The sequence below is a fragment of the Bos javanicus genome, chromosome 10, assembly GCF_032452875.1.
Source record: "Bos javanicus breed banteng chromosome 10, ARS-OSU_banteng_1.0, whole genome shotgun sequence".
Lineage (NCBI taxonomy): Eukaryota > Metazoa > Chordata > Mammalia > Artiodactyla > Bovidae > Bos > Bos javanicus.
In genome coordinates, this window is record NC_083877.1 from 17,072,803 (window position 1) to 17,098,393 (window position 25,591).

General features: G+C 48.2%; 1 pseudogene; it reads left to right on the forward strand.

The window, feature by feature from the left end:
• Positions 1–24,594, forward strand: part of LOC133255489 (ras-related C3 botulinum toxin substrate 1-like) — a 47,834-nt pseudogene extending 23,240 nt beyond the window's left edge.
• The last annotated feature ends 997 nt before the right edge of the window (positions 24,595–25,591 follow it).

Here is a 25,591-nt window from a genome sequence, read left to right on the forward strand (position 1 = left end):
AAGATTGCCAGGAGAAATATCAATAACCTCAGATTGCAGATGACACCACCCTTAGGGCAGAAAATGAATAAGAACTAAAGAGCCTCTTGATGAAAGTGAAAGAGGAGAGTGAAAAAGTAGGCTTAAAACTCAACATTCAAAAAACTAAGATCATGGCAACTAGTCTCATCACTTCATGGCAAATATATGGGAAAACAATGGAAACAGTGAGAAACTTTATTTTGGGGGGCTCCAAAATCACTGCAGATGGTGACTATAGCCATGAAATTAAGACACTTGCTCCTTGGAAGAAAAGTTATGATCAACCTAGACAGTATATTAAAAAGCAGATGGTGAGTCATGTGACCAGAAAAAAATAAATAAATAAATAAAATAAAAAGCAGAGACATAACTTTGCCAGCAAAGATCCGTCTTGTCAAAGCTATGGTTTTTCCAGTAGTCATGTATGGACGTGAGAATTGGACTATAAAGAAAGCTGAGAGCTGAAGACTTGATGCTTTTGAATTGTGGTGTTGGAGAAGACTCTTGAGAGTGCCTTGGACAGCAAGGAGATCTAATCAGTCCATCCTAAAGGAAATCAGTCCTGAATATTCATCGGAAGGACTGATGCTGAAGCTGAAACTCCAATACTTTGGCCACCTGATGCAAAGGACTGACTCAGTGGAAAAGACACCGATGCCAGGAAAGACTGAAGATGGGAAGAGAAGGTCAGACAGAGGATGAGATGGTTGGATGGCATCACTGACTCAATGGACATGAGTTTGAGTAAACTCCAGGAGTTGGTGATGTACAGGGAGGCCTGGCATGCTGCAGTCCATGGGGTCACAAAGAGTCGGATATGACTGAGCCATTGAACTGAACCAAACTGAACTGGAGAAACCACAGAGGGAGAGGAGAGTATGTGGGAATTCTATACTTTCCTCTCAGTTTTTCTATAAATCTAGAAGTGTTGTAAGAGCGAAGACTATTAATTGAAAAAAAATCAAAATGGAAGCAAACAAATCTATAATAAACAAGGTATCAAATTTCAAAATAAAGGCAGGACCTTTAGGCATGGCTGAGGGTGAGACGATGGAGGCATCATTTTCAGGGCTGGGCAAGTCCAGTATTCCACACTCTGAGCTGGAAGAATCTTTAGAAGTCACCTTTTATTTTTTAAAGTTATTATGCATTTATTTATTGTTTTTGGCTGTGCTGGGTCTTCACTGCTGCTCGTGGACTTTCTCTGGCTGCCGTGCTCGGGTTTAGTTGCTCCGCAGCCTGTGGAATCTTCCCGGACCAGGAACTGAACCTGTGACCCTGCCTTGGCAGGCGGATTCTTAACCACCGGACCACCAAGGAAGTCCTATCCTTGTATTTTTCTGAGGAAGAAACTAAGGGTGACTGGGTGAGGTTGTGCTTGGCAGCGGGCTGGGTCTGGAGCAGAACTCTGGGCACACTCTCAGCCCAGTGTCCGGGAACTGGGGTCCCTGTTGCAGGCGGGGTGACTCACTGTCCCACGCATGCTGTGTGGCAGGGAAAAGGAAGAGGTGGCTGGAGCCTAAAGGACTCCCCAGTCACAAGTGAGCTGACCTTGGGATCTCACCGAGGGTTGGGAGTTTGGTTTATGAGAAGGCCTTCTTTACGTCTCTCTTGGATTATCACATCATTAATGAAGACGTGGGACCAGTCCCACAGAAAGCACATATGGTGGGTGGTTCTTGACATCTTCCTGGGCTCTGCCTGAGCCAGACGCTCCTAGGAAAAGCACCAAACCTGCTCAGAGATCCCTGCCTTACCCCGCCGGGAGCCCTCCTGCTCTCAGATGGGCCGGATGAGCAGTGGACACGCTCCCTCCTTGAAGCTCACTTAGAGCACTCTTAACAGTAGATGCCTTGCCTCAAGTGGGCTTTGGATTTTCCCCAGACTCGTGTGGGTTTCCTCTCCCCTCCAACCCCCAGGCCTGTCCCAGCTGGACTCCAATGCCTGGACACTCTCCACCCTGCACGTGCAGCCTCGGAAGCGGGTGGGATTAGGAGAGGGGGGCAGTGGGGCCTGAACTTGACCTCCGAAGGTCAGAAAGCTGAGACAGGAGGGTACACGTGGGTGGAGTCACATCAGAGTCCCTGGGAGCTGGTGAGGTGGGGCCAGGGGTTGAGGATTCATTCTGCAGGACCGTCTGCAGGCATTCAGGCCTCTGCTCCCTCCAACTGAGGTGAATGTGAGCTCAGAGGGCATCACGTGGCAGGCTCAGCCAATGCCTAGAGAAAGACAGGAGGGTCAGAAAGCGCAGGGACAGTGCTACAGCTGGACTCTGATCGCACACTGTCCTAAGAAGCCAAATTTGGAAGATCCCACATCTGCAAAGCCAGCGTGGATTCGCAGGGATGTCAGAGGAGGGGAGGGCACAGGACCAGGGGGAGGGGGAGGGGTGGACCCGGGGCCTCCCCTTGAGAGGATGATGGATGCTCTCTGGCTCTGGAGATAACAGATGATTCTAGAGGTAAAGAGCCAAGTATGAAAATGAGCGTAAGACAAGAGGTGGGAAGGGCCGCGGAGGAAGGGTGTCTGAAGGCCTCTCGGAGGGAAGGTGCAGTAGGCGCTGATGCGTGGAGCAGGATTCTCGCCTGAGACCAGGCTCTGCCCAACCCAGCTTCCCAGCTGTGAGGCATCTGCTGCTCCGGATGGCTGTCTCCCTGAAGCCCCTTCTCTAATATTTGCTCAAGTCTGCCTTCTTGCTGACTCAGGGGGTAGGGGGTGGCTCAGCCTTCAGAAGTGTGATTCCAACACCGTTTGTTCAGTAGCTCCTAGTGTGGGTACCACTGTAATGGCCATTGGGTGTGATGGCTCGGAATCTGTAGGATGTGTGATCGTCCCCATCATTAGGACAGAGACATGGTGGCAATGGGGTGTGCTGAGAGGGTGGGCTTGAGGTCTGGGAGGTCTGGGTTGAGTGCCAGCTTATCCCTGTGTGATCCAAGTCCCTATCCCAAACCTGTCTTGGTTTCTGTGAAGGGGTTGAAGCAGCTTTTATTTTATAATATACAATCTATGGAAAAAGATATTACTGAGAACACAGCAAACAGCTAAGCCCTACCACGTTGGCCCATGTCTGCTCCAGCATTTCTCCTTTCTCCTTCCCTTTCAGATGGGGTTGAGGGTCCCTGGGCAAACACCACCCCCCCCCACCACTCCCCACCTCAGTTAAAGTCCCCACCTTGCAGATGGCTATTAGGTTGACATTGTGTGAACAACAGCCAAAGTTTCTCTAAAGATTGCAATCTTTTCAACACCCTTTTAGAGGTTGTGGGGCCTCCCATAAAAAACCTCCAGCCCAGAAGTTCTTCCATCATTCCCAGGCTGCCCCCTGAGAACAGAGATCACACCCTCTGGGTCTTTTATTTCTTTATTTTTAACTACACTGGGTCTTCATTGCTGCACATGGGCTTTCCCTAGCTATGGAGAGCAAGGGCTACTCTCCAGCTGCGGTGCACGAGCTTCTCATTGCAGTGGCTTCTCGTTGCAGGGCACAGGCTCTAGAGCACGCGGGCTTCAGTAATTGCTGTGTGTGGGCTCCAGAGCGCAGGATCAGTAGTTGAGGGTCCCAGGCTCTAGAGCATGGACTCAGTAGTTGTGGTACATGGGCTTAGTGGCCCCGCAGCATGAGGAATCTTCCTGGACCAAGGATCAAATCTGTGTCCCCTGCAATGGCAGACAGATTCTTAACCACTGGACCACCAGAGAAGTCTGTTCCCTGGGTCTTATATCCCCCACCCTGTCCACTGGGGCTAGTGAGTGTGTAATCTGTGCCTCTTGACTTGTGGCTGAATGATTTGGGCTGATGGCCCCTTCTCTAGGCCCCTCCTCCCTCAAACCCCCCAGAGCCTGGCCCTGGGCTGCCGATAGAGGGGAAAACAGCTAATAAATCAGCCTCAATTCCAATGCGATCAGGTAGCAGCTCCTAAATGCCGGCAGCTCCTCCCAGACCTACCTCAGGACTCCTGGGTAGCTGATGTCACAGGGGCCACTCTCCTGGTTTACCCCCTCTCCCTACCTAGAGGGGGTGTGGCTTTAGTCCTCCAGAGCTCTCAGATGTCTTAATGCAGCGTGTAATGTAAAATTCACACAACCAGTGATCTCACACACCTGGAACCTGGCTCTCAACCCAGCTGTGATCCAGGGCTGAAGGGCCCACGGTGTGGTCTGTTAGGGCATGTGTGTTGGGAGAGCCTGAATGAGCTAGGAGAGCCTGAGCAGACCAGAGGTAGGGCAACCAGAAGGGACCCAGAGTCACTGTCAAGAGCCTGAGGGCACCAGAGGCAGGGCAACTGGGAAGGACCCAGGGTCATTGTCATTGTCATGGATCCAGACTAAGATCTCCAGTACTCCTGGATACCTCCATAGGGGGAACACTGCTCCATCTCACAGATGGGAAAAGTGAGTTCAGAGAGGCTGCACGGCCTGCTCATGGCTTTGCTTAGATACTAAGTCATAGACTGATTATTCCCCCTAAAGTCATCTATCTCCGGGTCACCTTTCTCCCTTCCCATTCCTTCTTCTTGGGTCACAAGGACAAGAGTCACTGAGGCAGTAAGACTGGGTCTGGGGCCTGGTTGTCCTGGCTGATTATGACATGGAAGGTGATATTTCAAGCCTCCCTTTGCTCTCTGGTTCAAGGGAACACTGAGCCCTGCATCAGGAGGCTCATAGGAGGTGAGGTGTGTCACTCCAGAGATGCTGCCTAAGCAGGAGGGGATGAGGATTATTGCCACCAGACTGGCAGGAAGATGCCTGGGCAAGAATGATGTAAGGCTCAAGGGCACAGCAGGCAGAGCAGCCTGGCCAGACCAGTGATGCCTGGGAGCTGTGCTGGACAGCAGCCTCCTGGGTTATGCCCAGGGAAGGCCTGGAGGCTGGGACCTGAGCATGCCCTACATTGCGTGGGTTTCCAGGGATGGGTCAGAAGCCGTGATGGCCCACACTGGGAGGACGTGGCCTGTCCCAGCAGCCAACCTAGACCAGCCTCGGAGGGCTGGAACCTCTGGGCTGGAACCTCTGGTGAGAGCTTGTTCATGGAATGTTAGGGCTCCATCTGGGGTGATGATTGCTCTGGCTTGCCTGGGATGTGGGACTTTTAGTGCTGAAACTGACAGTCCTGGGCAAATTGGGATGGTTGGTCTTTCTAGGACCAGTGTTGTCTGGCCATTGTTTCCCTGGAGAGGGAGCACGTGCCGGATTGGGGAGCTGGAGAGTTTGGAAGGGAAATGTTCTTCCCCAGCCGGCCCCTTCCGGCCCTGGCCTCCAGCCCAGCCTCCTGCAGGGAGGGGCCTGTGATCTGATCTTAAATGTGTTGGAGCTGTCTCTGCAGGGGGCACAGGGGCTGAAGTTTTTTAGGGGTTCATTCAGAAGGAATTATTAGGAAACATTGCAGCCACCCCTCTAAGCCACAGCCAGCTTTGTTATTTTGGACATTTTATTTTTCATCACCTGCCTCCTGAACCCTGTTTTATGAACTTTAGACCTGGGAGGGGATGAGGGATGTTATTGATTGGCCTCCTTAACTCTCCAAATGAACACTGAGTGGTATGGATACAGAAAAAAGCACCAGGCCTTAAAAGTGCTGAGTGACCCTGGACACAGGCGACAGTGACAAGTCATACTTGAGAGGCATGCGGTGCAGCCGGGCCAGGCGCACAATAGAGACGTGCGAGTCATCATTACTGTTCTTGCTTTGCAATTAGACTCCGTGACTTTTAACTTCATTATTTCCTTCCTTCTGCTGCCTTTAAATTTTGTTTGTTCTTTTAGGAGGTAGGTTAGGTTGTTTTGACCCCATGGCTTTTATTTATTTAATTTATTTGGCTGTGCTGGGTCTTAGTTGAGGCATGTGGAATCTTTAATATTCATGTGGCATGCACGATCTTTATGGAGCATGGGAAATCTTAGTTGCATCATGTGGGATTGAGTTCTCTGACCAGGAATCGAACCTGAGCTCTCTGCATTGGGAGTGCAGAGTCTTAGCCACTGGACCACGAGGGAAGTCCCTTTATTTTTTTTTAAGACCCCATGCCCACTATCTCATGGCTGTCAGACAAACCCCAGAGTGTAGCTGGGATGGGGTTGCCCCATTTAGCAGGTGAAGAAACAGGCTCAGAGAGGGTGGAATAGTGCTTGGAGGGCATGTGAAGGATTAGTGGTGGCCCCAGGTGCCAGCTTGGGTCTCCTGACTCCTGGGGTAGGACACCCTGCACTTGTCTGGTTCTCACTGGGTGGATATGTCAGTGTGGTGTGTGTGTGTGTGCCTGTGCTGGGAGGAGAAGGGAGACAGGAAGGAGGGAGCAGTTCTTTGAATCTGCAATTAGTATCATATTAAGAAGAAGCCACACCTGGCTCAGAAGGGGCATGGCTAATGTCAGAGCTGTCTAGGCACCAGGAGGAGGCTGTGTATTGATCTGTGCAGGCAGTAGCCCCCCTGCCTGCATGGGCTTTGGTGTCAGAGGGACCTGGGTTAGAATCCTAGATTCTGTCACTGAGTAGCTCTCTGACCTTGCGGAAGTGACTGCAGCCTGTGGGGCCTCGGTTTCCTCACCTGTAAAGTAGGGTTAATCACATCTCTCTCTCAGAGCTGTTGTGAATATTAAAGTATCCAGCACACAGTAGTTTCTCAACACAATAACTCTCTTACTTCTGCTTCAGTGTTCCCTCATGGGCTGAAGTGAACCCCTCTGGTTCTGGGGAAAGAACGGGATCCTGGCCCTGTGTGGTGGGAGGCAGGCAGTTTATGGCAAGCATTCACCCCTCCATTGGGCTTTAACCCTCAGGAAAGTCCCCGTGAACGTTCCGGTCTATCAGCTTAGCCAAGGAGAATTGAGGGAGAGGATATAGATGCGCTTCGATTTGGACCTCAAAAATAAAAACTGGACTTCCCTGGTGGTGCAGTGGACAAGCCAGTGCAAGGGACATGGGTTTGATCCCTGGTCTGGGAAGATGCCACATGTGGAACAACTGAAGCCCGTGCACCGCAACTACCGAAGCCCCAGGCCTGGAGCCTGTGCTCTGCAACGAGAGAAGCCACTGCGGTGAGAGGCCTGCCCACCGCAACGAAGAGTAGCCCCAGCTCACAGCAACTAGAGGAAGTCTGTGCGAGCAACGAAGACCCAGAGCAACCAAAAATAAACAAGTAAAAAAAAAAATCTCATTAAAAAGTTGCCATAGCCTCTCACAGGGTGTCCTCAGCAAGAAGATAGTATCATTGGTCCAGATTCCCTCCTTCCTGCAAAGCTCTGGGTTTATCTGCTGAAGGGATGTAGAGTCTCCCTTTCCATTGCCTGCTCCCCCTACATGACCCCTACACGGCCCCTCTGCCCAAAGCGGGAGAATCCTGGATTCTGAAGTAGCGAAGTCCAGCTGCAGTAACCATCCATTAGGCAGATGAAAAGACATTTTTCTTCACTCCCGTTACACTGCCCGCCCCAGACAACACACTCATTACAGTTCTATCTCATTCAGCTCACCTAGAGAATAAAATTAGAAATCAAGTCAACTCCCTCGAGTCTTGTTATATCAATCTGACTTACACAAAACAGGCCAGACAGAGTGTGAGGTTTCCATAAAATTAGGCTGTGTCCCCAGGGGCTGCCTTGAAGCTACCCAACGTTTCAGAAAACTGCCAGGCGCCCTTTTGCATAATTTATCAATTACATACAATTCAATTCATTGCAGGCAGAGGCAGGAGACGGTGACTTGGGCAGAAGGGGACCCTGAAAGTAGCGTGTGCTGGGAAGAGGAAACCCCATTTCTAATCTCCTCTCCCATGCTGACTAGATGAATGAGCTCAGACAAATCCTTCACTCTCAGGGGACCCCACTTTCCCCAAGCATTTAGACTGGGACAACTAACTCTCCTTTAGGCAATTCTTGAATTTGTTTGAAATTTGTTTGCTGAAATTCTCTGTTGGTGGTATCCGAACACTGTGGTGGGTGGAGAAAGACAGGTTCAGAGCTTGGGACCTGCTCGGTGGTGCTGGGTCATTGAGAGGCTAAGGTTGGCACAAGGGCTGTGGATGACCAGATGGCCAGACAGAGGTCTGCTTCTCAGATTTGCTTGGTGCTTCTCTCACTTGTAATGCCTCCCTTTACATCAGGCTGCCATGTTAACTACCTCTGTTCTATTTCAGTAGATGATCGCAACTCCCTAGGGGAGGAGGCGGGGCTTCCATGAGCAATGGTGCTTTACTGATGGGTGCCCAGGGAGTGGGAGTGATACTGGCCAGGGCCACTGAGATCAAGGGTCATTGGTCCAGTGCCCTCTCCCCACCCCCAGTACCTAATCCCTCCCTCTATCCCTTCTGCTCCCAATCCCCCTCTGCCCCAGAGCATACTTTTTTATGATATTACTTAGATATTTGTTATACTCACCTAACTGCTTCCCCAAAGGTAGAGAATGGGCTGATGCCCTTGATTTCAGTCAAAGGCCTGCCCCCATCAATGGATGCTCAGATCATGTTGTTGGATGAAGGACTAAATGAGTATTGAAGACCAGAGAGTGACGGCTCAGTAATGCAGTTTACTGATCCTGACCAGAGCTCCTTGCTCTGGGTTCTGACAGGCCATTTGCTTGCTACCGATGTCTGTGCCATGACTGAATTCCCCTCTGCAGGGTCAGATGGACCCTGCTGCTGAGTCATTGCAGAGGAACACAATGTCTTTTGCCAGGCTCAGCACCCTCTCAGTATCTCAGAGCCTGCACTTGGCCATGATGTATGTAGCAACAGGACTGTCACCTGTGAGGGGCATCCTGCCTTGAAGGAACTGATTGAAACTGATTGGCCGGTGCGCCCACCCTAAGTTCAAGGAGAGATACCTGAGGCTCAGGTAGGCCACGTGCCTAGTCTAAAGTTTCCAGCTGGGGTGAGGGAGCCCTGGGATTTGAACCTATTCCTAGCTGATCCCACAGTCTACACTCATACTATGAAGCCACGATTTCATGAACACGGTGAAACATTTTTAGAGTGCTGTCTTACCTGCAATCTCTCTTTCATCCTTCCAGAACCATAGGTATAAAGGTAGGTAAGGCAGGGATTGGCAGCCCACTTTAAGGAGAAGACTGATGCTCAGAGAGCAGGGTGACTCACAGGAGGCCACGCAGGTTGTGGCAGAGCTGGGTCCAACCGCACTCCAGACAAGGGATAGAGGTTCAGACAGGCTCAGGGACCTGGCTGCAACTCAGAACTAGCAAGCTACTGGCTTTTTTGGTTTGTTTGTTTTGTTTTTGTAAAAGGGCTGAAAAGAATAGGCAAGTATCATCCCTTAGAGAGGCGTTCCATATGGCAGGGGCGATTGCCCGAAGGAGACTTCCTAACTGAGCTAAAGGCAGGTTGGTCCTGCTGAAATAGAAATTATCTGCCTAGTGAGCATTGCCTCAAATAATGAAGCCCCACACTCCTTGGACTGGGGGGTCCACAGGGCGGGGAAAAGAATGAGGTCACAGGGGTCTGTATGTTGTCCCCAAACAGGAATGTCAGAAAGGTCAGGAGTGGCTCTGGGAGGAGAGGAGCTGGGGCAGCCCCCAGCCTTTTGCTGAGATGATGCCTGCCTGAGAAGGCTCTGGAAGCACCTGCAGAACTGCCTTTGTTCCCGGGGGCTCTGAGCATGCTGACGGGTTTCCAGGGCAGTGCGTGCAGCCTTCACTCAGCCAGGCCCCTTAGGCCTGTGTGCGCAGCAGCCGTAGGGCGGACCACGTGGGGCAGTGCCAGCCCCGCTTCGAGATGTCTGCAGGGTAAACGTCTGCTGCTTTTGTCTGAAAGCAAAACCCTCAGCCACTGTTTCTCCAGCCTCTATGGAAATTAAAGCCAGGAAGCTAAGCGGTGGGTGATTATGGGGTTCAACTTGCTTATTAACAGCCCACAAAGGATTATCATGGGGCTTCTAGGCAAAGCCCACAGAGGCTTGGAAAAGGGCTGCTTCCTGGCTCCAGGCACTGCTCTTTGAAAGCACAATCTTCAGGCAGAAGAGCTCCGCCTCGCTGGCTGGGGGCACCCCCTCAACCCACAGGACATTCATAGGAGCCAACCATAGAGGGTGGGGCAGTGTGGGGTGGCACAGCTTTTTGTGATCTGCACCTGCAGAGGCTTGTGGGATGAGTAGGGTGAGAAAAACGCCTACCCCTTTATAGTACAGAGTTGGAGTATTTACAGTTGTCTCCTTGGAGAGGGAGACCATTTAGGTAAGTTGTTAGAACAGGATCGGGCAGGGGTCAGCAAACCCACCTGTTGCCTGTTTTTATAAATAAAGTTTTATTGGACACCATCGCACCCATTCCTTTCTAGATTACCTGGGGCTACAACAGCAGATTTGGGTAGTTGAGGAAAGACTGGCCCACAAAACCATAAAATATTTTCTATCTGGGCCTTTACAAAGTTTGTCCACTCATAGGCAGGGGAAAGAGTATGGATTTCAGAGTTGACTGGATATGGATTGGAGTGCTACTTTTACTTTTGTTCCATCTAATTTTGGACATGTTACTTCCCCTCTGAACCTCAGGCTTTCCCTTTGACAAAGAGGGATGAGCATCCATTTAACACACGCTTACAATACTGGGTTTGCTCAGCATCAGGCCCTGTCCTAAGTGTTTTGTGAGCACTAACTCATTTAATGCTCACAACAGCTTTGTGAGATGGGTTCTCCTATGACCATACCACTCTACAGAGAGGGATGCAGAGATCTGGAGGGGTTAAGTAACTACCCAGGACCTCACAATACTGGGCTTTTGAACACATACGACATGCTGTGTTCTTAACCAGCCATTGCTAAGATTAAGGAGTAATGGATGAGCAGAACTAAGCCACAGGGGCTGGGGTGCAATAGAGACTCAATATCCACTAGTTCACTCCTCCCCTCATCCTCTTTGCCAAATTGTTTGGCTTCCCACCTCTGTCTGGAATTAGGGTCTCAGCCTCATTGGATCACAGTTTCTGAGGTCATCCTATCCCCTCCTGCCTTTGCCAAAGTCCAATATCATGAAAGCTGCCTTGGCTTCTTCATTCAGCATGCTGCCCCTTTCCCTTCTTGCTACCATCTCCCTCCCACTGTTTAGTTAATAATAACATATCATGTTCTGTCTGAGATGCATATCAGTTGTGTGTAATTATTGATGGAGAAATAGACAGATGATTCTCTGCTTGGACCGTTTTCACAGGCACCCATACCTATCATTTAGCATCTTTCTCTTCCCTCCGCTAATAACACTGTCCACTTTAGATCCTGGGGCCTTGATTTATTAGGTAATTTGTTTCTTCTCTGTGGCTTGGGCCTGCCTGTCATCAATATAATGGGATGATGGAAGCACAAGCTATAGACACCAGACATTAAAAACTAGGCAAATATTACCCATTTCAGCTCCTTGTCCAGCCACAGCCAATCCTCTGCTTATTGGAGGAGAGGAAAAAGATTACAGAGGGACACCTGGAGCCTGATTCTCACAAAATAACTCTTTGAAAACGGGGCTGGTTGCCCTGCTGTTTTGTGCTTTTGGGAAAATGAACCAGGAAAACACATGCATGTGAATGAACACACACGTGTGTGCATGCACACACACAGTTAAGGAATCGAAGGTCCCTTCCAAAGAGATTGAGTATACTGTAGAGGGAAAAAGACTGAACTGGATGCCAGGAGCCTTGGCTTCCCACTCTGGCTGTGCCACACTCTTCAAACGGGAGAGCGGAGGGCATCTCATCTCTCTGGGCCTGAATTGCCTCATTTGTCAGGCCAGGAGGTGGATTAGATGGGCTCCAAGTGGCCTTCCAGCCTTAACCTGATGAAATGCAGCCAAGGTTACACAGACTGTCATAGGCAGAGTGGGAAACTGAACCTTTGCTGTTTAAGTGGGCGCTTTGAGCACTCCACCATGCCGTTCCCATCGATCATAATTGTCATCAAAAATGATCAGTCTCTTCACCATCAATAGCCTTATCACAATCATTGAAATAATATCACCAATAAATACTCTTTAATTGCACCATCATGAGAATCATCAATGCCATTATCTCCAGGAACATCTCACCCCATCACCATCATCATCACACTCATTTCACTGCCTGTTTTCTCTATGCTAGGCGTCACATGCAGGATGTGATTTCATCCTGACAGCAATCCTAGAAAATAGGCACCCTTAAAATCATTCTTATTGAATAGAGGAGGCAACTGAGGCTCCAAGCGGCACACGGTAGTAAATGCCAGACTTTGGATTTGAACTAGGGTCTCTTTGGCTGCAAAATAAGCTTTCAGCCCCCACGCTACATATCATCAGCATTGTCATCACAAGTATTCTCATCAGTGTCAGCACAACCATTATCCTCTACATCAGCATCACTGAATCACCCAGCATCATCTTTTGAATTGTTCCCAGTATCATCACCAGAATCAACATTGTTGCTAATGTTAACATCACCAGTATCAGAATCAATCTCGCCCATCTCGTTATTGCTAATTTTGTTTTAAAATAAATGCCACCATTAATTATTAGCAATATGGTTGTTGTCACTATCGTCAATGTAGTCCATACTGATGTCATAAATGACATGTATCCGTATCACCAACATTGTTTTTGGAGTTGTTTCTAATACAGATGTCACTGTTAACATCACTATGGTCACCAGCAATGTTATGGTCCCTGGCATCAACCCAGTCCACATCAATATCATAAAAGCAGAATCGTCTGAGCCATCACTAACCTTACAAAGGATTACTGATACTGCCAACAATATGACCAACATCTTCAGCAGCATCATTACCAATATCATCATTCCCAGTTCACCATTATTATCCTAATACAACTAAAATAAAAAGTACACATCTTCAATTCAGTGGACATCACAGATGTCAATCTATTTACTATTGTAATTTGCCACCATCTACTGAGTTCCTACTTATGAGTTGAACTGTATTTGGTCTTTTGTCCCCTGGAACTCTTCTGCCATCCTGCGAGAGATGTGGAAGGCATAAATATTTGTCTCGCTGTCACATAACCCAGGCAGATGCTGCCAGGGTCATCGGGAATCTGAGACTTCTACATCTCCAGCGTGAGGTGATTCCTGGCTCAGCAGTTTTAGACCATTAGATATCCTTAAATTCCACCCATCCTTCCCAGCCAAGTTACCTCCCAGTTCCCCAGCAGTATTCCATCTCTTACTTCCTTGTGCTTCTACTGACTATTGTTTTAATTCAGTTACAACATTTATAGCCCATCTTTTGTTCTGGTATGTGTGTGTCTGTCTCCTTCCTAGCATGTAAGTTCCTGGAGGTGGGACCACGTTTTTTCCCATACCCGTTACAGGTTTTACACCAAATGTTCTCAATATATATGTCTGGAGGATTAAAGGAGAATGTTGGCTGGTCCACAAAAATCACGTGATGAAGTGTAAAGAACATCAGACTGCAAACCAAGACATCTGGAATTTAGTCTGAATTGTCCCTAACTGTGCACCTTGGATCATCCATTTTCCCCTCTCCCCTTCTTTCCTCCGTCTCCAAACTAAAGGGTTCTGGGGCTCTATCTTCCAAATATACTCTCAGACCACCCTATCCTCACTCCTTTTCTGCCGTTGCCTACTTCAAACCCCACATCTCTGGCTTGAACCACTACGGATATTTGTTAATTGGTCTTTCTGCTTCTACTCTACCCCTGTGTGGGGGCCAGAGAACGCTCTTTTTAAAAATTCGTATTTATTTACTTAGTTTATTTTTTGGCCACACTGGGTCTTTGTTGCTGCATGTGGGCTTTCTCTAGTTCCAGCAAGTGGGGGCTACTCTCTAGCTGCAGTGTGAGTGCTTCTTGCAGTGACTACTCTTGATGCAGAGCACAAGCTCAGCAGTGGTGGCTCCTGGGCTTAGCTGCTCTGCGGCGTGTGGGATCTTCCCAGACCAGGAATGGAATTTGTGTCCTCTGCATTGGCAGGTGGATTCTTAACCACTGGACCACCAGGGAAGTCCCAGAATGTTCTTTTAAAATCCGTTTCCATTAGTCCCTTACTCCACCACACGGCTTCGTCCTTCACTTACAGTAACGTGCAGCTGCTTCTGTGGTCTGCGGTGGACACTCTCCCTGGCCGCCCTCTCCTCTCTCACCTCATGCATCATTACCTCACCTCCCTGTTCCCAGACACATCGTTCTTCTCGCAGCATCTTGAAAATCCTGACCTTGTTTCTGATGCGAGGCCTTCACTCTGGCTGGCTCCTCTGCCTGCAAAGTGCTTTCCCTGGAGCCTCACATGGCTGGCCCCAGAACATCATTCAGTTCTCCAACCAAGTGTTCCCAGCTCAGAGAGGCTTCCCATGAGCACCCTCTGTGAAACACCGCCCCCGCCCCCCCCGCCCCCCCCGCCGCATCAGGCCTCCTCTTCCTGCTGATCCTCCCACTCCGCAAGCATGCATTGACTGTCTGCTACAGAGTTTCTCAACTTCCGTACTCCTTGTGCTTTGGACTGGGTTGTTCTGTGCTGTGGAGTGGGAGGGGCTGTCCTGTGCATTGTGAGATGCTGAGCAGCATCCCAGGCCTATATTCACTGGCTGCCAGAAGCACCCCTTCCCAACTGTGACAACTAAAAATGACTACAGAGGACTTCCCCAGTGGGCCAGGGGTTAAGACTCTGTGCTTCCACTTTAGGGGGCACAGGTTTGATCACTGGTCAGGGAACTAGGGTTTCCCAAGTGGTGCTAGCAGTAAAGAACCTGCCTGCAATGCAGGAGACATAAAAGATATGGGTTCGATCTGTGGGTTGGAAAGATCCCCTGGAGGGCATGGCAACGAACTCCAGTGTCCTTGCATGGAGAATCCCATGGTCAGAGGAGCCTGGTGGGCTACAGTCCTTAGGGTCACAAAGAGTTGGACATGACTGAGTGATTTAGCACATACACATGCAGGGAACTAAGATCTTATATGCTGCGTGGCATGGCCCAAAAAATAAATATGTAAATGAAATAAAATAAATAAGCTACAGGGCAGGGGTATAAGAGAAATAAAAATAAATGCCTGCCGACATCATCAAGTGTACTCTGGGGATCAGCCCTGGTTGGGAACCACACTCTTCAGGAAGCTTGGGACACATCAGTGACTAAAACAGATCCCACCATCAGCATCTCTCTGCCCCAATCCCCTGGCCTTCATGGGAGGAGACAGACAATGAATGTAATGAAGTCAACTGTGTCTACTCTAGAAAATGACAAGTGCTATGGGAAATAACACAGCAGCTCAATGGTGCTGGAGCAGGTATGGTTTTAGAGGGCTGTTAGCGCAAGCTTTGTCCAAAAGGTCCTTTCCAGTGACTGTTATTTTCTGTTTAATCACTGCGTGTATCATGACATTAAATTATATCAGAATCTTGTTTGCTTGTTTGCTATCTGCCTTCTCCCCTAGAAAGTAAGCTCTATGAGGGCCGAAAATGTTTCTTTTCTGTTCAACATTTTACAGCCAATACCTAGGACAGTGCTGGGCCCAGAATCATAGTTATAAATATGTAGGTCAATTTCAGGGACTGGGAACATGAGGCAAATGAGAGCTAAGCAGACAGCGTTTAGTCCCGGCCCTGGTGTTGACAGATATCCCTTACCTCCATGTCCCACCCACAGGCAATACTGAGGCTTTCCCCGTGCTAATTGACTCCACTGGTAATGAAGGAGTTCAATCATTTATTTAGTTTGTACTCAGAGATATTCTTAAATACCTAATTCTTTGGGTAGAATATTAGCCTTCTTCTGATCAGGGCTAGCCTGACCACAAAGCCTCTTGCCAGGGAAAGTGCCCTTCATCCTGACAAATCACTTTCCACCCTGACATCCTCTTTTTTCGAAGAGAAGGCCAAGGCTCCCTGTCGGTAAAGGTGTTCAGGGTGGTCCCCACCACTCCCCTATGACTACTCTACCCTGTAGAAGGGACTCGAGCCCTGGCTGGTGGTGACAGAGGATGAATGATTCAAAGTTTTAGTGATCATCAGAATCACCCGGAGGGGCCCACCCTGAGATTCTGACTCAGTAGCCTGGAGAGGTGTGCCAGTCCAGATGGTGCCCTGTGTGGCTCTTCCAGGGGCCAGTGTGAGCAGCGCTGCTCTAAAGGACCCACAGCTTCTCTCACACCCGAGGTTCTGCCGATCCTTCCTTCCAGGCCCAAGATGCAGCTCTCTAGGTCCTGCCCATTCCTTGTCTTCTGTTAACTTTGAATTTGTCTTCTCCTGACATCTTCCATGGCCTTGCCTGGGGTCTTAACCATCTCATTTTCCCCTGGTATCCTCTCTCCTTAAAAAAAAAAATAATTTCAGTCTTAGTCACAAAGTAAGGGATTCTTTTCAAAGCCAAAGGTCTATACTGACCTCTGCTGTGAAGGATGTGAGGCCAGGAGACCCTCTGCTTCCAAGGAGGTACCATTTGCATGGAGCGACTGGCATATGGATGTGGAACCCTAGAGAAGGGTCAGAGATATCCCGTAAGGAATTGACAAGCACAGAAGGAAAAGCTGGCCTCCTTCCAGGGAAGGAGTGCACTTTGTGATGTGGCTAATCTCGGAGGGTTCCAGGGGAAGGTGTGATGTGAGCTGAGCTCTGTACAATTAAAAAAAAAAGCAACTATGGGTTGAGCCATATGAAACTGCTGCTATGCAAGACCTGTTGGCCCACAAAGCCTGAACATTTGTATGGCTCAATCTAAGAGGATTATTTTCATGTCTTCTATGTGTCAGTTATATTATCCTCATTTTTGTGGATGAAAAATTGGAGCCCAGAGAGATTAAATAACCTGTCCAATGACAGAGAGAGAGAGAAACAGGAACCCACTGATAAAACTCCACACCCTTGCTGTAAGGTTGCTCTAGCTCAGTGGGTCTCACGCTTTGGAGAAAACATCCAAATCCCTCCGATCTCTCGGTCCCCTCCCACAGAGGCCCAGTGCCTTCAGGTGGTGGTGCTGAGAATCTGCATTTCGATCAAGCTACCGGGGAAGACTTGTGCGGCTTGATCTATGGCTTATACTTGGTGCATTACTGGTTTAAGTAGACAAGATAGAAGAGGACACCCTTGAAGGGGTGAGGGAAGGTGGAAGGATGGGCAGAGCTCCAGAAGTGGGAGTGGGCATGGTTTGTGCCAGCAAGAGCAGGGACAACGAACCTGTGTGGGGGTGGAGGGAGCAGGTTGGAACCCTGGCTATGGAGGGTTTCAGGCATGGGCTATCTCTTTCCTTCTGGTCCCCACGTCTCTACCTCCCACCTTGCGCCATCTGAGGAGGTAGCATCCAACAGCATCAGCCCACAGGAACTCAGAAAGGGTTGTTAGCCTAGATAATTTCCCCAGAGCCACTGATCCCTTCTGCGGAGCATGATAGACCCTATTTCATAAAGAAGACATGAATGGCTGTAATCAGATACAATGTTTGCGACGCTGAACAAAATGAGCAAAGGAAAAAAATATGCAGCCAGGCTATAATTATGGGTGTAATATTTCAGCCCATTAGCAAAAAATATCTCAGAAACCTGCTGCCCCGCCTTCTCAGCTAAAAAATTGGATGCTAAGCTGGTGAAGGCAAACAGAGAGAGCAGAGCACTGAAGCAGAGGCCTAATTAATTGCATATACAGTGTTTTTTTTTTTTTTTTTTTGGCTGGCAGTGGCTTCTGACAATTCTGGGCCTTTTGCTGCATCAAGTAAAAAGAGATTGTTTTTCCTAGCAGGGCTGCTCTGAGGACTTCTAGACACTGGTCCCTCTTCCTCAACCCAGCCCAGTACTAGTCAAGGACGTGTGTGTGTGTGTGTGTGTGTGTGTGTGTGTGTGTTAAGTCGCTTCAGTCACGTCCGACTCTGTGCGACCCTAAGGGCTGTGGCCTGCCAGACTCCTCTATCCATGAGAGTTCTCCAGGCAAGAGTACTGGAGTGGATTGCATGCCTTCCTCCAGGGGATCTGCGGAATCAAACCTGCATCTCTTATGTCTCTGCAGGGGCAGGCAGGTTCTTTACCACTAGCGCCACCTGGGAAGCCCCGTCAAGGACATGCCACTTACTAAACACTTGGCAAATTTAGGAGTTTTGGTATAATAATAACTATACTTTGTTGCTTGCTTTGTACCAGGTACAGTGATAAAGCTTTACAAAATCTCATTTTTCCCTTTGGGAGCAAGGTAAAGTGATGCAATGGATATTGTTGATGAACTTCAGGTCCCTTGTCAGCAGCACCTGTGACTATCTTTGGGTGCCTACTTGTGAGTCATCTTGGCCCAGTCCAGAGAGCTCCTAAACCCTGGGGGCCAGGTGTTGGATTGTGGCCCAGTCCCCTCAGCTTGCATATCCTCCATGGAACTTTGCAGGAACTCTCCACCCTGCCTGCCTCCCTGCCTCCACATCCTGATCCCCTACTCCCTGGGGTCTTCCCTGGAGTTGTTTCTTGATAAATCACTTGCACATTATTCCTTAGTTCCCACTATGCTTCCGGGGAGTCGGCCTCAGACAGGGAGGATTAATTACCACTCTTTTTCCAGAAAGGAAACTGCAGTTCAGAGGGGATTGTAACCCAACTCAGGGAACTCAGTAAGAAATGGGGGATCAGGGTTTGACTCCATGTTTTCTGATCCAATTTGGCCTCCACGTGTAGACGTGGCACGTGCCCCTATACCCTAGTCCTTGTCCCTAGGATCTGTATGTGATTGGGGCAAGTTGATGGTTCAGCAGCCGCCGTCCTAGGTTCTGAACTGGACAATGTCTGGGTAAATCCGATAATTAGATCTATGCCTTTGTTACTGGGCCTCTCTAATTACCTGCCTTTTACCTCAGGCTCACCAAACTCTGCAGGAGTCCTGTGCATGCATGTATTCATTTAGTCACTTATTTACTCTTGCAGTCACCTACCCATCTAACCTCTTCCATTCGACTAACCCCACCCATTCATCTACCATCTATCCATCCATCTGTCATCCCATCTGTCCATTCATCCATCCACTCTCTCATCCATCCATGTATTCACCTATCCATTCACAGCCCCCAGTAACATTCTAGCAGGGGACATGGATTTATTCAGAAGCCAATCGCCATACCTTGGGATCTGTGCTCCATGGGAGAATGTACAGGCTACTAGGGGCTCATAGGAGGGATATCTGATCCAGTCAAACTTCCCAAGGCACCTGAACTGGGATCTGGCAGGTAAATAGTGAAGAGAAGAGAGGAATAGGTAGATTGTCCCAGACAGAGAGAAGAGCAGGTATGATACAATCCAATGGCCAGAGGTGCGTGAGCGTGCGGAAGGTTCTAAGGAATGAAGCACATTCACCTGGCTGATCTTCTGTGAGGGAAGGAGGTAAGAGATGAGGCTAGAGTAGCTGGCTGGGGCCAGTTGTGCAGGACATTGCTTTTGAGTAAAGGAGAGGATTGGGAGTGAAGAGCAGTGGGTGCCTCCAAAGAGGCTGTGGTGGTGTTGGTTTAGTTGCTCAGTCTTGTCCAACTCTTGAGACCCATGGACTGTAGCCTGCCAGGCTCCTCTGTCCATGGGATTCTCCAAGCAAGAATACTGGAGTGGGTTGCCATTTCCTTCTCCAGGGGATCTTCCCAACCCAGGAATGGAACCTGGGTCTCCTGCATGGCAGGCAGCTTCCTTACCACCTGAGCTACCAGGGAAGCAGTAGGGGAATATCAGGAGCAGGTTTGTATGTTTTAGAAGGTCACTCTGAGAAGAAGGAATGGGAGGGAGGAAGCCAGCAGTGGGACTGTGGTTGGGGAGGGGGTACCATTTGCCAGGGTGGCAGTGCCGCTTAATGCTGATGGAGACAGGGGCTGCTGCTGTTGCAGGGGGAAGGAGAGAAGTGGGGTTTTGTGCCAAGAGGAAAGAGAATTAGAAGTGGGTGGGATTTGGTGATTGATTGGGCATGGGAGGCAGGTAGAGAGAAAAGTGAAGGGTGATGGCCTGTTTCCGGACTGTGTGGTGGGGTGGGCTGAAGTGGAACTGACCAAGTCCCAGAGGGAAAGCACGTGGGTAATGCAGGAGACCTGGGTTTGTTTGCTGGGTCAGGAAGATTCCCTGGAGAAGAGAATGGCTACCCACTCCAGTATTCTTGCCTGGAGAATCCCATGGATAGGGGAGCCTGGCAGGCTACAGTCCATGGGGTCATAAAGAGTCAGACACGACTGAGTGATTAAGCACAGGGCATGAGGCTGGAGGTTTGGTGCTTAGTTTGGGGCAGGTTGAGTCTGAGAAGCCCCTGGGGCTTTCAAGTCGGGCTGTTCAGAAGATAATTTGATATCTAGGCCTGAAGCCCCAGACAGAGACAGGCACTGAGAGTAGAGATGTAGGTAAGGGACTTCCCTGGTGGGACAGTGGCTAAGACTCCCTGCTTCCCAGGCAGCTGGCAGGGGTTTGATCCTTGGTCAGTTCCATATGCCCCATGGTGAGAAAAGAGATGTAAGTAGGACCACCACCCCTCGGAGTAGATGGGAAAGGCCAGGGGGTGTGTGGACTGAGAAGGAGAGAGCCCACTGTCTTCTGACAGATACCTCAACACTGACTGCCTCCCTGAGCAGTGGGCATCTCCCTCTGGACTCCACTCCACACATGGACCACATTCCTAGGCTCGCTCCACTCTCCGGCAAGCACTGGGTGCGCCGTCTACCTGCATCAGGTCTTCCTCCCATCGGCCCCTTCCCCCAGAGCCTGCTGGGCAGCAGTTATGTGGGTCAAGTCTGGATGTGTTTCTCTGCTTACTGTGGGACGGCCTCTCCTTCGGGAGGGTTCTCTTGCATGGAGGAAGAAAGAGAGATTGTTCTTCCCCTGTGTGGCTGCTCACCAGAGCTGGAGGGGAGTAAGCATGCTTGTATACTTGGAAGCTCAGGGGTCGACCTCCCTCCACCACTGCTTTTTAGAAATGTCTTTAATTGTTAAATGACTATGGGCGCACTGTAAAAAAGATATATAGCTCAGAACAGAAACAAATAAATATGATAGATTCCCTGCCCCTCATCCTGCTAATGTCTTTACACCCTAGTGACAATTATCTTTCCAGATTTCACACACATACACACACACACACACACACACACACACACACACACACACTATGTCATGCTCATCAATTGGTTTTTTGGGTTTATAAAAATGTACTAGACATATTTTTACATCAAAATGTATATAGCTCAACTTCCCATTTTTCCTTTTTCCTATAAAAATCTTACAAGTTTATGGTAGAAGATGTGGAAATTCAGAAAAAAAAAAAAAAAGAAAGAAAACCCAAATCTGCCAGTATCCTAAAATCTCATTACCCAAAGATAATGATTAACATTGAGGAAAACACAAAATTTACTTTCACTGGACAATATTAGAAGAAGAAACTAAAGTTCAAAAGCACTATGGAACTTCAAGTAGATTTTTCTTCAAAATAAGAGACACTAATCCTTACACATTTCTTAACTTTAAGTTAAATCGAGAAGTTTAAGCTGTAATGTTTTATTTTAATGATATGATTTCTAGTTTCTTAATGACTGCTAGTTTAGGAAGAAAATAAACATTTCTCTGGTAAAAATCAAAAGGTACAACTGATTTCTAAACAAACAGACTAAACTCTTCTACCTATGCATATATTTTTAAATTAAAAATAATTTTTTTTAAAAAGTAGGCCTACTGTTAGGATAACTTGTCAAGATAGATTATTGACATATTCAATCACTTTCAAAAAGAACAAACACATCAGGAGGAAATAATTATCACTTACTCCTGATACAAAACCTCACAGATGATGTGTGAGCCCCAAGCACTCAACAGTTACCAGCTTCTTCCCACACCACCTGACCAATGGCAGCCTGGCTCTGTGGAATGAGAAAGCAGCATTTCCTACACGTCTTTAATGGCTCAGAATCATGCCACAGTTTAGATCACATTTTATCTGGGGTGTGACTTTCATGTCAGCTCATTGCCTTTCCCAGAGTCACTAATTACCTTTCTTATCCTTGTTGCTCAGAAGTGCTGCATGCCTTAATTCCATGATGGTGCTTAGCATGCTAGCGTATTCCTCATAGGATTGACTAGCACTGTTTTCTTTGAGGTTGTTCTTCACAGACTCTTCTGATGTCTCGTTCTGATTGGAGCTAATTGCTCATTAGGTCAGCTTTGCAGCTGTCCTACTGGTATTTCTGTTCGTTGTTCTCCTGGATTAGTTCTATGACTTTTGGAGTCTGTTGTCTTCTTTCTTGGATTCTGTTTTCACTTTTCTGGGGTACATCCTCAAGGAATTTTTTCAGAAAATGTAGAGTCCCACTCCAGAGCCTGGGAGCAGCAGCGCCGTATGGGGGTGGGGAAGATAGATGTGAGTGGAGAGGCCACTTCCTGTTTCTCTGCAGTTTTCCCCAGCTTCGGGTGGTGGCCGTTGTTGGGCTCCAGCTTGCAGTTGGTGAAGGGAAGACGAGGCGGTGTGGACCGTGGCCCCAGGCACCCTGTCCTCCACCACCCTCAGCCTCACGGTGAGCTCGCTGCTTCTTGCCTCAGTGTGTCTGCCGCTGGGCTCAGTGAGCGGTCCAGGGGCAGGCCATCAAAGGCATGGTGGTGGGAGAGCTAGCTACAGGGAAAACCTGCCTACTGATCAGTTATTCAAACAATGAATTTCTTGAAGACCATATCCCCACTGTCATTCTGCGAATGTCATGATAGATGGAAAACCAGTGAATCTTGGCATATGGGATATAGTTGGTCAAGAAGATTTTGACAGATTATATCCTCTGTCCTATCTACAAACAGGTATTCTCTCCATTTGCTTTTTTCTTGTGACATCCGCATCACTGGAAAATGTTCGTGTGAAGTGTTACCTTGAAGTGTGATATCATTGTCCCTACACTGCTATCATCCTGATGGGGGCTAAACTTGATCTTAGGAATGATAAAGCCAATGACTGAGAAACAGAGGAGAACAAGCTGATTACTGTCACCTACCTGAAGGGTTTAGCTACCACAAAAGAGATCCAGGCTGTGTAATACCTGGAGTGCTCAGCACTCGAGACAATGTTTTTGCTTGTTACTTTATAATAGTGTTTAAAATTTAATTAACTTATTTTAATTGGAGGATGATTGCTTTACAATATTGTTTTGATTTCTGCCATACATCAACATGACTCAGCCAAGGTATACATATGTTCCCTCCCTCTTGAACCTCCCTCCCACTTCCCATCCCATCTTACCCCTCTAGGTTGTCACAGAGCACCGAATTTGAGCTCCCTGCATCATACAGCAAATTTCACTGGCTATCTGTTTTACATATGGTAATGTTTATATTTCAACACTGCTCTCTCAATTTGTCCCACTCTCTCCTCCCCCTGCCCTGTGTCCACAAGTCGGTTCTCTCTGTCTGCATCTCCACTGCTGCCCTGCAGATAGGTTCATCAGTCCTCAACATCTTTCTGTATTCCATACGTATGTGTTAATATATGCCATTTGTGTTTCTCTTTCTGACTTACTTCATTTTGCATAATAGGCTCTAGGTTCTTCCACCTCATTAGAATTGAATCAAATGCATTCCTTTTTTATGGCTGAGTAATATTCCATTGTGTATCTGTACCACAGCTTCTTCATCCATTCATCTGTCAACAGACATCTGGGTTGCTTCCATGCCCTAGCTGTTGTAAATAGTGCTGTGATGAACAGTGGGGTACATGTGTCTTTTCAGTTATGGTTTTTCTCAGAGTATATGCCCAATAATGGGATTCCTGGGTCATATGGTAGTTTTAGTCCTAATTTTTTAAGGAATCTCTATACTGTTCTCCCAGAGAAGGCAATGGCACCCCACTCCAGTACTCTTGCTTGGAAAATCCCATGGACGGAGGAACCTGGTGGGCTGCCATCTGACAGAGGTAGGCTGCAGTCTGTGGAGTCGCTAAGAGTCAGACACGACTGAGCGACTTCACTTTGACTTTTCACTTTCATGCATTGGAGAAGGAAATAGCAACCCACTCCAGTGTTCTTGTCTGGAGAATCCCAGGGACAGGGAGCCTGGTGGGCTGCCATCTATGGGGTCGCACAGAGTTGGACATGACTGAAGCAACTTAGCAGCAGCAGCAGCATACTGCTCTCCATAGTAGCTGTATCAATTTGCATTCCCACCAACAGAACAAGAGGGTTTCCTTTTCTGGCATTTATTGTTTATAGATTTTCTGATGCTGGCCATTCTGACAGGTGTGATGCGATACCTCGTTGTAGTTTTGATTTGCATTTTTCTAATAGTGATATTGAGCATCTTTTCATGTGTTTATTAGCCATCTGTATGGTCAGGGAAGCCTGGCATGCTAAAGTCCATGGGGTCACAAAAAGTCAGACACGGCTTGGCTACTGAACAACAACAAGACATTGTTTGATGAAGTTATCTGAGACATCCTCTGCCCACCTCCTATTAAGAAGAGGAAGAGAAAATGCCTGCTGTAAATGTCCAGACCCTCTCCTGCTCTGTCCCAGCCCCTGGGAACCTTTATAAACTTCGCTCAAACCATGGAGCCTTCACATTGAATGTCAAATTTTTGTTACAGATTAGTTTTTCCATAAAACCATCTTGAACCAATCAGTAACTTTTAGGTTTTGCTTGTTTAAAGTGTAAGGGTTCAAGCTTTCACATTCTATTAAAGTTCAGCCCTAAAATGGCAAACTATCTTAAAGCCTTATTTTTCAAAAGCACTTATTCTTGCTCAGATTAAAAGTTGCCAAAATATCTTGTGGACTAAGTTGCATTTTGGGGCTAAGAACACTGAGCACTGAACCTTTGTCCTTGAGAGGACTGCAGCTTCCAAGGTTAGGAAAGGCAGACACTTGCTAACTTAGTTTAAGATATGAAGAGCAGTTCAGCCTCCTTCATGAAACATTGCCATTTAATGCATCATAAATGTATTAACTCATGTTCATGACCTAATATTGCACTGCATGTCATAATGCACGAGTGTAACATCTCAGCTCTTTGGATCAAGCTTTCTGATTTCATAGTGAGATTTTGTCCATTCCTGCAGAAAGCGGCCCAGGTTCCTACAGGTCCTTGGAACAGTCAAGGAGGGACTTCTACACCTCTAGGGTAGGCTAGGGTCAAATGGCTCCTGTCCAGTAGGAAGAAGTTGTAGGAGAGACTTTCAGCTCCTTACTTCTTAAGCGTAGGAGTGTAGATTCTCTCAGCAGGGAGTGAGACAGGCTGGGACCTGGGACCTTTCCCTGCAGTGCTGCAATGACTGCACCTCGACACACCTTTCCTCCCGCAACAAAATACAAAGAAACTATAGGGGCTAAAAATAACTGTATGCATGTACTTTTGGGGCCAATTCTGGACAAAAGATACAAAGATACCAAAAACCTAACGGCCACTTTCGAAGAGCTGGGAGCAAAAGCAGGGAAAAGGGCAGGCGCCACCCCCTCACCCTGCTCCCCCACCATCCACACCACAATACCACCGAAAGTGTGGGCAAACCACCTAAGGCACGCCTCCAAACTGACCCCTGGACAACCCTCACCCTATGTAAGGAACAAGTTTGTCTCTCCTCAAAGAGGTGTGCCAGCAAAGGAAACTGTTACTTATTCTAGCTCTTTCTTGCTGCAGCTGCTGCTGCTGCTAAGTTGCTTCAGTCGTGTCTGACTCTGTGCGACCC